The sequence below is a fragment of the Coptis chinensis genome, chromosome 7 (assembly GCF_015680905.1).
Source record: "Coptis chinensis isolate HL-2020 chromosome 7, ASM1568090v1, whole genome shotgun sequence".
In the NCBI taxonomy this organism is placed as follows: Eukaryota; Viridiplantae; Streptophyta; class Magnoliopsida; order Ranunculales; family Ranunculaceae; genus Coptis; species Coptis chinensis.
Genome location: NC_141462.1, coordinates 57,462,674 through 57,476,896, shown reverse-complemented (window position 1 = coordinate 57,476,896; position 14,223 = coordinate 57,462,674). Strand labels below are relative to the sequence as shown.

The 14,223-nt window shown below is 35.4% G+C and overlaps 1 long non-coding RNA gene across 1 annotated transcript; it reads left to right on the top strand.

Moving 5' to 3' along the window:
• Positions 1–535: 535 nt before the first annotated feature.
• Positions 536–1,971, top strand: LOC147488106 (uncharacterized). The gene is made up of 3 exons (XR_015202377.1): positions 536–792; positions 964–1,118; positions 1,834–1,971. It is a non-coding gene; the product is annotated as an uncharacterized LOC147488106 (long non-coding RNA).
• Positions 1,972–14,223: the final 12,252 nt, after the last annotated feature.

Sequence of the window (14,223 nt, the reverse complement as noted above, 5' to 3'; positions counted from 1 at the left end):
TTATAACGAATGCTTATCATCCATTGTTCTCTTCTTTAGAATTATGCAAAGTTACTTACATTTATCGGAGTTAACAGTTATACTTTTCCTAATTGTGCAGAAAATACCAAGCAGCTTGGCCAACAAATGTCTGAAAGACGCTTTTGGATTCACACTTGGGACTTTCAAATAGGGGAATAGCACATGCCAGATGGAATGTTGGAGATATTCATAAAGTGACCAAGGGTTGGAAGGAGTTTTCTTTAGATAATCACTTGAGAGAATATCTGGATGAAAGGTAAGATTTTTGTTTTTATAATTTAATTTCACTTTTAATTATGCATTAATTTCATACTAATTCCAATGGCATATTGATATTGATGGCTATTTGTCTATTACAGTTTCATCCAGATAGAGTTTCTTCTAGGCCACCTATTGAAAATAATGTCAAAAGTAGGGCAGTAGACGGGAAATATTATTTTCTATGAAGGCTTAACAAAAGGACATCATTTAGCACAAATATCAAAAGCTGATATGATCGAGCTGATAAGTTTGCAATTTAATCTTAGATGTGTTTGCAACTGTTTTGTCAATCATAGATGTTCTATGTTTTACTGATTATATGTAAATTTTATGATTGTGGTGATTATGGTGTGCTCAGAGGGCCATGAACTGTTGTTGGCTATAAACACTGGTAGCGAAACATTCTTTTGGTGAAGATGAGATGATATTGCTAAGAGGTCTCCGAGACAGTAGATAGGGATGGGTATGGGAACACAGTTTATGCATTTTCGGCTTTGATTAGTGCTTATGGTAGGATTGTGTGCTTTCAATTATGTGTGATATCAGTGCTGCAATGCATATTTATGTAACTACTATCTTGAAAATAGTTGAGATTCTTAAGTACTTGCAATTCTACTCACTTAACATGTTTTGTTTTGTTTGTTCCTTAAACTCTTCCACATAAATATGGAATTTTCTTAGGTATTGACCAAGGAAAAGAAAGCAATTGGCACAACTTGGTAAGGCTAGTTAATGAAGGCATTATTAAGAAGGGGACTAGAGGAGTTAGATATGGAGGCTTCAACATGCTAGTAGCTTTCTAGCAATTAAGCTTTCGTATTCTTACTTGACAATGGGTAAGCATGTATACCTAAATTTCTAAATTAAATTAATTATATTAGAGATTGCAACGTATTCGTACACATCGTTAAGTTCTCTCTAGGATTCTACTCTGGATTCATATTCATGCTTTATATCAGGGTTTAGTAGTTCATGTAAGTAGGTTCTTCTCATTGTTGATTTCTCAAACTTTGTTGACAACTGGTATGGTATTAGCTAGTAGCTTACTATTTTCAGTTGCTTGTATTTTTTTCTTTTGCTTTTCTTACCTCTTAATCAGGGTGGGTGTATTAGGGTGATTTTGGGTGGGGCTTTGGTCTTGAAAATTAACTACTTTCTATTATTTGAAGTGTCAATGTAATCCTCTTTCTGAGTATATTGATAGTATCTTTTATGTATCAAACAAATAAACTTCCTGTGATGTTTAAGTAGGGAGTGGATTTTTTCTCTTACCCCCTCATCAATATACTTTCAATATATAGTTTGATGTACGAGGTACCTCATTTTTCTAACTAATTTTGTTCTGCTCTTTTGAGAAAGATTAGTGATCCTGTTTACTTGAGATAGTCTATATGGTGTGTCTGAATTCCTTGTTTAATATAGACCAGTTTGATATGTCTGCTTTTTTTTAATAATTATGGTTTGTTTTGGCATAAATTGTTGTCACCATACCGTTTATGTAGTTCTTTTCCTGTGACACTGATACATCATGCTAAAAATTGTTCCTGTTAGGTTCCCGATGGTTTGCCATCTGAGTATGAAGCATCATCCCATGGTCTTAGTAAATGGAAATAGCTAACCACCTTCTTACAACAAAGGTATCAACTCTCTCTCTCTCTGTGCAGTCTTATTCTCTCTATTTAATGTTGAAATCCCGGTCAATTGAGGATCGAATGTGATTGCTTAATAAGCAACTGGAAGCAATTCAAGTGAAATGAATAAACCAGAATACATATGGAATTATGAGAATGCTATCAATGACTAGAAGGCTCTTGTAGAGTAACTACAGCTCTTTGGAGGAGAGGTGCACTAACTTAATGGAGATCGATTTTGCGACGGCGCAGAGTCTTTGGACCTGGAAAAGAAAATGTGACCAGATCTTGTCAAAGCAAAAAGAGCAGAAGAAGGCCAATCTCATGGAGAAATAAACACTCTGAATTATATAGCAAGTGCTACCGGCTATGCTAGGTGTCGCCGAGAACAGAGGCTCAATCGCTCGGGGAGGAAGCGGTGAGTGGAGATGGAAGTTTGATCTTCTGCTTTCGAGAGGCCAAGGCAGCTCAATCTCCCTCCATAAAACAATTGCAAGAAGAAGTAATTAATCAAGGAAAATGTATCAAATATTGAATATATATATCTTTGACCCGGTCGTCGACAACTTTGAGTTTAGAGTTGAAGGTGAGCCTTTTTTATCATTAACTATGGCATCTCTTTCCCCTGTCGTTAAGTGTGAAATTTTTTATTCTTTTTGTAGGTTGCGAAGTCAAAATTGAGGAATTATGGTGTGGAAACTTCTGCCCCTCTACTTAAAATCATGGACTTGGACATGAAGCTACAATGTGTTGAGACATCTCAATCATATGAGAGATTACAATGAATTATAAGGCTTCGCCACGAAGGATCTAGATGTTGTCAAAGTCTTTTGATGTATGTTCTTTCGTTATTTTTTATTGACTCACAAACAGTAATTAGTAATGCATTGAATTGTTGCTTGTTGGATGTTTAATTTTTTTTTTTTGCAAGTTGTAATATGTTTTGTTTATAATTGGCAATGTTTGATAAATTCAGTGTGGAATGTTGTATGACATGGCTATTTTGATGGATAGGTTGTTTGCAAATCATTTTGAATTAATATAGTGAAATTAAAACATGAATGTGTGTGTGTGTGTTTTTTTTAAATACTATAAACCACGGTTTTTCAAGAACCATGGTCATTATTGTTACTATTTCCCACAGTTAGCAGATATTATAGCAAAGCACAAAGACTATTAACCACGGTTTTAGAGATCATAATACCACGGTTTGTTCAATAACCGTGGTATATAAGAGATACTATTAACCACGGTTTTGTTAGAAGTATTTGTCACGGGTGGCTGTTACCACGATTTTCAAACAGTGGTTAAAGGGTTTTTACCACTGTATATAACAGTGGTATATGAGCTTTTCTGTAGTAGTGTATCCCCGCTTGGGACATATGTCTTGTAGTGGTACTCAGTGTAAGTGAGGCACACAGATATGTGTGATTTGGCAAATGTGTGAAGTGCAAATTGTGGAGTAGGAACTAAATGTTGGGCTGTTTCTTTTAATAAATGAATCAACGAGATAATTAATAAGCAAAGTAAAGTATTGATTTTACATGTGATGGAGTTATTGCATATGAATATTTATATATTATGATATATCTGATTTCTTATGAGTAATGTTTATGTGGTTTGTGTGAGTTAATACTCACGAGGAATGAATGTACTCCCTGGTTGTGACTTTTTCCTCGTTCTCATAAGTAAACGAGTGATATTAAAGTAAAATATTGATTTTACGTGTGACTGAGTTATTGCATATGAATATTTATGTATTATGATGTACATAATTTCTTATGAGAGATGTATACGTGGTTTGTGTGAGTTGATGCTCCCAAGGGATGAATGTACTCCCTAGTTGTGATATATTCCCCGTTCTCATAAGTAGACAAGTGGTTTTTAAGTAAAAGATGTGTATCTGGTTTGTAAGATGTGATGGTGTGATATAAATATTGATATTTGTGATATCTTTAGTCTGATTATATATACCCATGGTGGTTGCAGTGAGAGTGAAATAGATGTATACTATAAATGATTACGTTTAGGAAATCTAACTTTGTTTTGTAGGAGGGTAGGACTTATTAACTTTTTATGCAAAGACGTTGTCCTACCCTAAGACGACATGCTGGCTTAAAGGTGAAGTGTATCAAACTTATATTTAAATAAGTTATCATATGTTTATGTAATAAGTGGAATGTAAGTGGTAATTATATTGTGAGTTATTTTGGAAAGTGAGAATGATGAATACTGTTATATGAGATTTCTTGGAAATATATATTGGGGGTGGGGGTGGGGGGGATCTTACTTGGGAAGAAACTGCATGCCATTTTGAGAATACAGAACTAAATTGTCTTTCAAGTTGAAATGATTGTAATAGTATATTTCTTGATTTGAAAGATTGAATTTACTGCTATACTATTTTATATTTTTAGTCTTACTCATACCAGCAAATTCAGTTTGTTTACCCATGTTTGCTTTGTTTTGCAACGTGGGTGTGCTCTTAGAAACATAGATGGTGGAGTGTAGTGGATGAGGACACGTGATTTGGATTTGCTCTTGGAGTCTTCTGATTTAAGTTTTTCTGAAGTGTACGGTTTAGTTTTGAGATAGATGTAATAGAGTTGGTTAGTTTCTTAGTAGTTTAATAATGTGATTGAAGGATTGTCCCTTTTGGTTTTAAATTTGATCTCAGATTTTAATATCGTGGTTGATAATATGTTATTAGGGTTTCGTTTCATCATGGGTTTTCAGATGATTGAATAGGGTGACGATTGAGATAATTATATCTTGGAAAATTCCCTATTTTAAATTTTCTATAAATTTGGAGTCTGACAATCCAACACAAATACCTTGGTGTCTAATGTATAATAGAAATTTTGAGATGAATTGGTGTTCCTAGCTTGGACATTCCACAATGTAAATACATCTTTTTATTTTCCCAAAACAATGTTTTAAATCTCGTAAAAACATTACATTTGGGTTAATTATGTGGTTAATAATCATGAAATAATCGTATTTTTCGTGCTGTTACAGGTTTGAGCAATCAACGTACAACTGAAGATAAAAGCCAGTATTTAAGCACAGAATAGTATGTTTACATGAAGTGATATTAGCTTTTTCTATGTATTTAGAGATTTGATTCTCTAATTTGATGCAAAAGCGAACTCAAAGTTCCTTACTCACGATTTTCGCGTTCGTAAAGTGGAAGTAAAGATCGAACCAAACCTAAAAGGTTAGGACAACTACAACTTGGTTGCTACTCTTGGGAACTAGTGAGTAAGTTTATATTAATACTAGGTTTCTTTCCTACACAAACATTAAAGAAAAACATTAAGATTTGAAATCATGCACTTAATACAAAATACAAATTACTAAAGAAAAGGTGGAGAGCTAATCATCCCTCATGTGAAGATAACATTTAGTTGTTGATTTGAAAAGATTTATTTGATTCTTCCTAGACTTCATAGACAAGCCCTAATGGAAGAAAACTTGATCCCTAACATGTATGGCTCATTAAAGAGCTCATACATCTTAGCAAAATGGAACCTAGTAATGACTTATCTCTAAGCTCATTACTTTGATTCCTAACTAGACACTATACCAACTATCATTTTGGGGACGGGATGTAGGTCTAGTTGTTCTTTCTAACAACCTACCAAGCCAACAACAAATATTTTCCCTCACATGAGTTGGATTAACTCCCCAAAATGGAAGTTAGCTCATGATCCTTGGGACAAGGAATTACAAACTAGAAGAGAAAAAAAAGAAAGAGGAAGAAAAAAAAACAATTAAACTCACTTGCTTTTTATTTTCTAGAAGAAAACTAAGGTTTCCTCCATTAAAACTATTACAAAGCTTTTCTTAAAAAAACTAAAACTAAATAATAAGAATGGTAAGGAACTAAAAAATACAAGGTAAGGAAAAAAAAGTCGAGGGAGTAAATGGAGTCCCCCCTTGTTTTGTTTTCTTCTTCATTTGTGAGACATCTCATTTTCTCACCGTGAAACATCAAACCACATTTACTTCATTTTTATCCACCACATTAAAACAAAGTAACACCTTTTTTTTTTTCACTTTATTAACACCTAATCTAATTAATTACATGCAAGGTGTCAACTTTGCACCAATAAATTGTCATTTTTCTTGACATGCTCCATGATTGATGACTCATCCAATCTTGCGGGCCGTATAGTGGGTCTATAATGCGATCCGATGGCGGTCCGGTCTTTGGGCAATTTTACAACTTCCGCTACATCGTAGAGTTCATCATACGATTATGCGAAGCTCACTTGTTGCGATTCGAGTCCCGGTTCAAGAGGTAGGAGCCGGAAGTTTGATGCTTAAATGCGGATTTGGAAGAATTCATATACACGTCGTTCCTCGTGCTTTATTGCGAGGTTTAAACCATATTTCCATGTTTTCGCTGCGAATACCAAAAAAAGTATGAAAACATATTTATTTCATGATTATTAAACACATAGTTAACCAAATTTATATGTCTCAACGGGGTTTCTTAATACACTTTTGGGTGCTTATCATGAAGCATTCTGAGTTATCCCACGTGAAGCCAAATGAAGCCCAACTAAAGCCAAGAAATCAAACAAGATTGCTCCAAGTCTGAACAGGATCAAAGTACTGAAAAAGTATCAAATTTTCGAAGCCTGTATCTGCTAGACTTGGACTCCAATAACAGAAATTGAACCATCAGAATGATCAGTGCGACGAGCTCTACTGGCGTAGGCGGGACTTTGTAAAAGTCATTTTTGGACCAAATTTCTTGGTCGAAGCGAAAAGACCCATTTATACGGACCCACAGAAATTGGTGACCAAACTCACACGTCAAGCTTCACCATATGTAAACTTCACCATACGTAAACTTGCATTAAAGACTTTTGTGCATAACTTGGCACAAAAGTCATAAAAATTAACAAGGTGGCTTGAACAAAGCCTTGTTAATTAGGACACAGAGCCTATTTTCTAGACTTAAAAAAAAAAAAAAAAAAACAAACAAACAAACAAACTACACCCATCTCTTTATTTTTATTTTTATTTTTCTTTTCTCTCTCCACTCCCCTCCTTTTCTTCGACTACAACACATGGCTGAGCACAAAAAAACACTTCCGAAGTCAGCTGTGATTGGCTGGTGAGGAGAGAGGAGAGAGAGAGTTTGACCAGTGTTTAGAAAATCGGACCAGACCGGTGGTTGAACTGGGGTCCAACCGGAACTGGTAAATTTTCAGTTCGGGTCAGGTATAACTTGAATTTTTGGTTGGACCATCGGTTTAAGTTTAAACCGTGGTTGAACCGGCAAACCGGTTAAGCTCTAAACCAGATCACTTTTATTATTATTATTATTATTATTATTATTATTTTTTTTTTTGAAAAATTGATAATATGGAGAGTTGAAACTAACACCTAAACAGATAGTCCAAACTCCAAACCAACATGCTAATATGTGTTTCTTATATAAGAAATTCGTTTTGATATATAATACCAATTAATATTGAATTAAAACATATATTTATTTATTTTATTATTATAATTATTAAAATTTTTGCTAAATAAACATCAATCGGTCTGACCGAGTCGAATCATGATTGAACCTGATTGAACCATTTTAACAAAAAATCGGTTCAATCACCGGTTCAGTTTGACTCATTATTTTATTGCAATACACCCATCAGAGTTGATTTCGGACGTTTTATTGTGTTGGGCGATGTGGATTAGTTCTATCCTTTCTTTTTCTCCTCCAGCCTCTCTTTTTCTTCTTTTTTTATTTCTTTTCTGTTTTGTCTCTTTCTTTTTCTTTCTCTCCTATCTGACTTAGTCTCCTCTGAGTTTTTGTTGCAGGTGAATTGATCGAAGGAGGTGCCTGAGACGGTGCTGGCGGTGATTCGATTTGGGTGCCTGGAAATGGTGGTTGTTGAAGTTGAAAGTTGGAGGTCATGGTGGTTGGTCGGTGCTGATTGGGAGATGGTTGGAGGTCGTGACTGATTGGTGGTGCTGCCGTTAGATGCAAGTGAACTGTCGGTGGTGAAGAATCGATGGTCTGTTTGTGTAAGGTGATGAAGGTGGCGATGCTATTGCACACTACTACTGCCAAAGCTCTTGCTGCTGTGTGAAGCGTCTGAAGAAGGTGAGGAACTGCTTGGGTGTTGTTGTTTTTTTGGGTAACTCACGGTGGTTGGTTGTGATTTGGGTGTCTGTGCTGCTGGTAGTTGTGATGTGGCGGTGAGTACCCGAGTGTGCGTGTTGTGGTGTACTTGTTGATGCACTTTGTGCGTGAAGTGTTGCTATGAGCCACCTAAGGTGGGCTGTTGTGGTAGTTGCTGCTGCTGCTGCTGCTGCTGCACTCCTACCACGATGCCCATGCCTACTTGTTCCTGTGTCTGTGTTGTTGCTACCTCTCTTTGTGTGTACTGTGTGGAGAAGAAGTTAAGGGTTGGCAAGGTGTTGTGATGATGGCGGATGAACATTGATGAAGGATATTTTTTGTGTGGCAGTTGTGGTAGTGAGTGAAGTATTGGTGGCTGTTGTGTGAGTGTGGTATTGAATATGTGAGTGCCTATACTGTTGTGATTACTTTATTTTGTTGTGATTATAGTGCCTGTGAACATAAGTGGTGATAAGAAGGAAAGTGGAGATAAGTGATGGGTCCGGTAATGTAAAAATGATTGGTGAGGTGATTGGAGTATCTTCAAAGATGTTTTCTAAAGTCACTTGGTTAATCCAATGACCCAAGCCACAAGCCACAAGCCACTTTCTTCATCCAGATTTTTTTTTTCAATTGGATTACATACAAATCTTTCTCTTATCTGTTGAGTCAGCTAGCAGAAAGTCAAAACAAAACTAATGTTTTTGCACTTAAAGTACGCATACAATTGGTTGGTGCTAAGCAACAAAACTGTGCCCTGTAGCTGAAGCTCATTACTGTCAGGGCCGGCTCTGAGATTGTTAGGGCCAAAGCGAATTCTTAAAAAGTGGCTTAAGTAACCTATTGTTTATGCTACAAAAGTATTTTAAATGCCTAATAAGTATCCAAAATTAATCAGTGAAGTTGGTTGCTATTCTAATTTCTCTGCAATTACCTCAGGTTTGACTCTCTTTATGAACATTTTTGTATCCAGATCATTTGATAATAGTAGACAAACTCCAGACCCAAACATTGAATGGGGGCTTTATTATTGGGCTTTGACTCGGGGGCCCTAGGCGGCCGCCTAGTTGGCCTTGCCCCAGAGCCGGCCCTGATTACTGTCAGGGTGTTGGTTAGAAACAGCGGAATGTTACTACATTTGTGGTAAGCTTGCAACTTCATGTAGACTTGTATGAGCATATGTAAATAATAATAATAATAATAGTAGTAATAATATTATTATTAATAAATAATTAAATAATTAAGGGTGTGTGTGTAGGACTTAAGGACCTACGGACTTAAACCTTATGGACTTAAGATTTCAGACTTTTGCACAACAAACCAATGCCTTGCGCGTATCCTTAAACGCCGACTCCCACGCTTGATTATGCCGAACGTATACGGACTATGGACTCTGATTCCATCGTCTAAGCACCACATATTTAATTTTTAGTAAAAAAAAAAAAAAAACTAATTAATTGTGTTGTATAATTTTAGTTTATTATTTATTTTTGTAAATATATTCGTGTAATCAAGCTCTTGAAGGTAAACTTTGTAACTTATTGGCCTTATGCCAACATTTCAGCCTGGTTTGTGGGCTTCTATATGTTTGTAAATAATTTTCTAAATCGGTGAGTGGCATTTGACCCGACACATCGGTGGTCAATGACCACTGATAAAAGGAAAAACGATAGTTTTACCTACGAATAAGAAACAAAACTCAAACGCAAGTAAAACTAAAACTATTCTCAGTTCTAATTATCAAAGTTTTCTATTCTCGATGCTATTGCGCAATATAGTTGGAATAGAAAATTCGTTCCACTCCTAGTTCTTTAGAATTCTAAGTTAACTACGATTATCAGTCTATTAAAAGTCAATGAGAGTAACGATGGAAATTATACTACGATGTAAATTGTACTAAACAAGATACGATAATTCAAACTACGAAATTACTAATTTGATGATATGAGGAGGAATTAGGAAGATTTGATTCCACCTTAACTCGACTTAATTTACTAACGAAGAATTGTCGTAATCTGAATTGAAATACTTTCGCATAGCAATTTGGTTTTCCTAATCCCTAATTGTTCATGGTAATATCTACCAACTAACAACTAGCATGTGAAACAATCAAACCCATTCTCATGATGAACTAATTATTTTCTAGAATGGAATGAAAAATCACGAACTATTCTACGCTAACAAAAATCAAGCTTCATCAATGCTTCTCCAAACCCCTCTAATGGAGGTCTAGTCTTGAATCATTATGCTATCATTAATATATAAATCATAACAAGGCATGATAAAAAAGATTATAAATTTACTTATTTGATTTAAAATAGAGACCTAATCATGCAAGATTGAATTGAAACTAGTAATGATAATTAACTAAATCTATGAATTGAAACTAAAATGATTTAATGAAATGAAACTAGATTTATGAATAACTAACTAACTAACTTTATTGATCTAATGAATAATAACAATACTGATTCAAAACTGAATTTAAAATAAGGTAATAAATCTAATTAATGGAGTCTAAAACTAATTTATTTTCTAATCTAGGTCTAGCTAATGAGTCCCCTCCTTTCCTCCTTTCAAGAAGAGAAAGAGATCCCCAATTTCGTACATGGGCATGGAGCTATGTTTTGGGCCGGAAAATCGAGCCTAAAACCCAAATTCTTCAATCCACAGAGGCCTTTTCAGCTGGATTTGACTTCAACAGACTTTTCGTCCACTTCTGCTCTTCTGATTGGGTCAAGATTTGGACCATTGGAAAGCTCTTTCCAATACAGTAGTTTTGACATAAGGTAGGCTCGATTCCGAGGTATGAGTCCAAAGATACAGCCTTCGGAAGTTCTATTGACTTTTGTGCGCTGTTTCTGCTCGCGTTGACTTTTCAGCTTTAACTGGGCTTTAAAAAGGTTTTTTCTCCTTGAATCTTGGCCTTTAATCACAAAACTTTTGAGCAACCAACCCTTGCTCCTTTATCTTGCAAAAGTGACATATTTCTGCACATAATTGACTCTAATGCCTGAAATACATAAAAGCACATAATCAGCATTAACTTTTAATTATTACTCGCATAATTGGTCTTAAAGTATTATTGTTAAGGGGTTAAAACTACAGTTTTGAGCTCTTATCAACCACTCAAGTCATCTTCGACCCCAAGTGCGTGTAAGCACAACTTAGGAAGGTACGTTTTATTTTATCTCTCCCTTGAATCTCCTGTCAAAGGGTTATATGCAATTTCCAAGTATGATTAGGCTACTTGAACAAAAATCAATCTTAGCCTTTTGGAAATGATATGATAGCATGTTTAGAATTGTGGTTTAACGTTAATGCATGTTTAGAACGTATGATTAGAATTCAAATTTTATGAATGCTTAATAATTTTGGAAACATGATCAACTTTAAACACATGCTTTTATATCGGGTACCTGAAACATACTTTTAGGGAATCTACTACAAAAAAAAAAAAAAACTACCATCACGGTAAATCAAAATGTAAACCAACCTAAGAGTAACGAACCTTTACCATGCATATAAGAGATAATTCAATCATTCCCGTAGTTGAGAACAATCTTTCAAGTGAACATCTTACAAATGCTAGTTGTCCTATTTTACATATCTAAGCCTCATGAAGGACAACTTCTTATGCATTTTCATCTCGACACGAGTGTGTAAAACCATTTTCTGGGGGGTACTCGCTAAACCCCAAATCTTTCAACTATTATCTTATAGTTGATTGAGAAACATGCCACCCCGGTTTCATCCTGTTTGGGGGTGTGCATAGTCTCGGGAATCTGACTTAAAATGACCCAACATAAAGTCTTGAGTATATGACTTTAAACGACTCATTTTTCGTTGCATTCAAGTAATGCCACAATAAGGTAACTGCACCTTTCTATTTGGAGAGATAGTTGTAAGCATCGGTTCCTTCGTCCAAATAACTCGTGTATTCCAATTTAGTACCTGATGGGTGGTAGGGTAATGTTTATCAATGATGCAAGTTTATTTGTTCAACATATTAGCAAATAATCTGTATTTGCTAAATCATTCCATCTAGGTGTGAATGCTAAGGGTTTCTACAAACCCTTATGCTTGATAAAAGTCTTAGGAATCTGACTATAAACGACTTAAGTTATTATGTTTGTATATATGTGTGTGTGTGTGTGTGTGTGTGTGTGTGTGTGTGTGTGTGTGTGTGTGTGTGTGTGTGTGTGTGTGTGTGTGTGTGTGTGTGTGTGTGTGTGTGTGTGCTTGTGTTTTGGACGTTCTCTTTGATTGGTTTGCTATTTGCTATTTTTCTTGTTGTATGTTGTAATTTTTTCAGCTGAATTTTCGCTCACGTTTCTTAGGTAATTTCTTTCCATATCTCTCTTGATAGTTTAAGGACTAAGTATCCTTCTGTTTGTGGGTGGTTAGAACCTCTAGCAAAAATTAGGCAACTCGCAGGTTGTATATAGTTTTTATTCTAAATAAATGTACTTTGTGACAAAGACTTGTTTCCTTTTCTGTGATGAAAATTATTTAGAAATCTCACATTAGCATTCAAATTAGGATTGGTTTTTAAAAAACTGAAGATAATACGTACGCAATAATTTTTACATCTTTTCATGAGCATTCATGCACTGAGTATCATTGAATGTACATAACAGTAAGTTTCTGGGATCCACGGTTAGTTTACTTAAACTACTAATCTTGTGATAATCTAACCAAAAAGCCTTGATATGTGTGAATTATGAGTAATGACACAGAGGGGTAGTTTTCCCGAATAGAGAAAATCACGTGTCTACTTACTTGATCACCATCCGAATCCTAGGTGAGAATTTGGGCCTTCTTTGGATCGACATAGCCAAAAATTCATACATGTATATTTTACCGCTAGTCGCCCTATAGAATCTTTCATCAAACCTTTCACTTTCACCAAAAATTCCTTACCCATCTATTAACCCTGACTAAAATAACCCACCTAAATGATAAGTATGAGAAATTTGATGAAATGTGGAAAAATAAAGAGAAAGACTTGTCCCAATTCAAAATCAGTTACTTGCTTCAGAAAGAAAAAAAAAGAGTAAAAGAAAAATATAAATATAAATATGTTTCCAAAAAAGTCAAAAGAAAAATCAAACTCCCGAAAATCAAATCAAAAGGAGTCCAAAAGCTTAAAAGTTCTAAGTATATATGGAAACTCATGTGAGAAGCAAGAAAATAAAATAAGGATTTTTCTAGTGTAAATATCTTGAAGACATTATTTTCTCATATTTGCCGTTTTTTATTTTCCATTCCATTTTTTTCTACACTACCACCTAAGCCCCATAATACCTTTTTCTTTGCACACAAGTAAGGATATTTTATTAATATAATAATAATATTATAGGAGATATAAAAGCTTAAAACTTAGGGTGATACATGACCATAGCAAATTAAAACTGGTAGTAGATTTTATGAGGATTTTCTATGAATCTGATGAAGTCTGGCTTGGTGCAGCTCCAACAGGATGTTCCTCATTGCATAGATGCGCCCTTCTTTGATGCCGCATCAGCTCCAAAATTAGCTTCATGATAGATATGAGAGAGTTTCAAAGAATCCATCTTCTAAGTTGCTCGTAGCCATCTCGCTTTAACAGTCCACGGAATGTTCCCCTTGCTGAAAGCTAGGATAGCAGGTTGTGAATCTGACTCTATCCATAGTTTTCTCTAACCTTTTGATGCTGCTGTCTCCACCGCCATAACAATTGCTTCACATTCAGCTTCGAAACTGGTGGTAACTCCTAGACCAGAAGCCATGACCCCCAGAACTTGACAATTGTGATCTCGAAATATAATTCCCACTCCCCCATTTCCTGGGTTCCCCCTGGATGAGCCATCAGTATTGGCTTTGACTATGTCCGGTTGTGGGAGCTTCCATCAGACTTCTTTTGGGCAGCATGGTGGCTTTGGGATGCCTTGTATATTAAGAGAGTGAAGAACTTCCAAATCTTCCACTGAATTAAACATGTGCCCAGTAGCAACCAACCCTAATAAAGAAGTCTAGCTCAATTAGGAATATGATAGTGTGATAATAAGTAGTAGACATGATTGATTGACCTCGGCTCCTCTGATTGTCATTAAGATGTGAGGATAAGTGTGCCACTAGACACTGGAGTTAGCAAAACCTAAGTGGAAAAAATTATGAGCAAATTTGTGT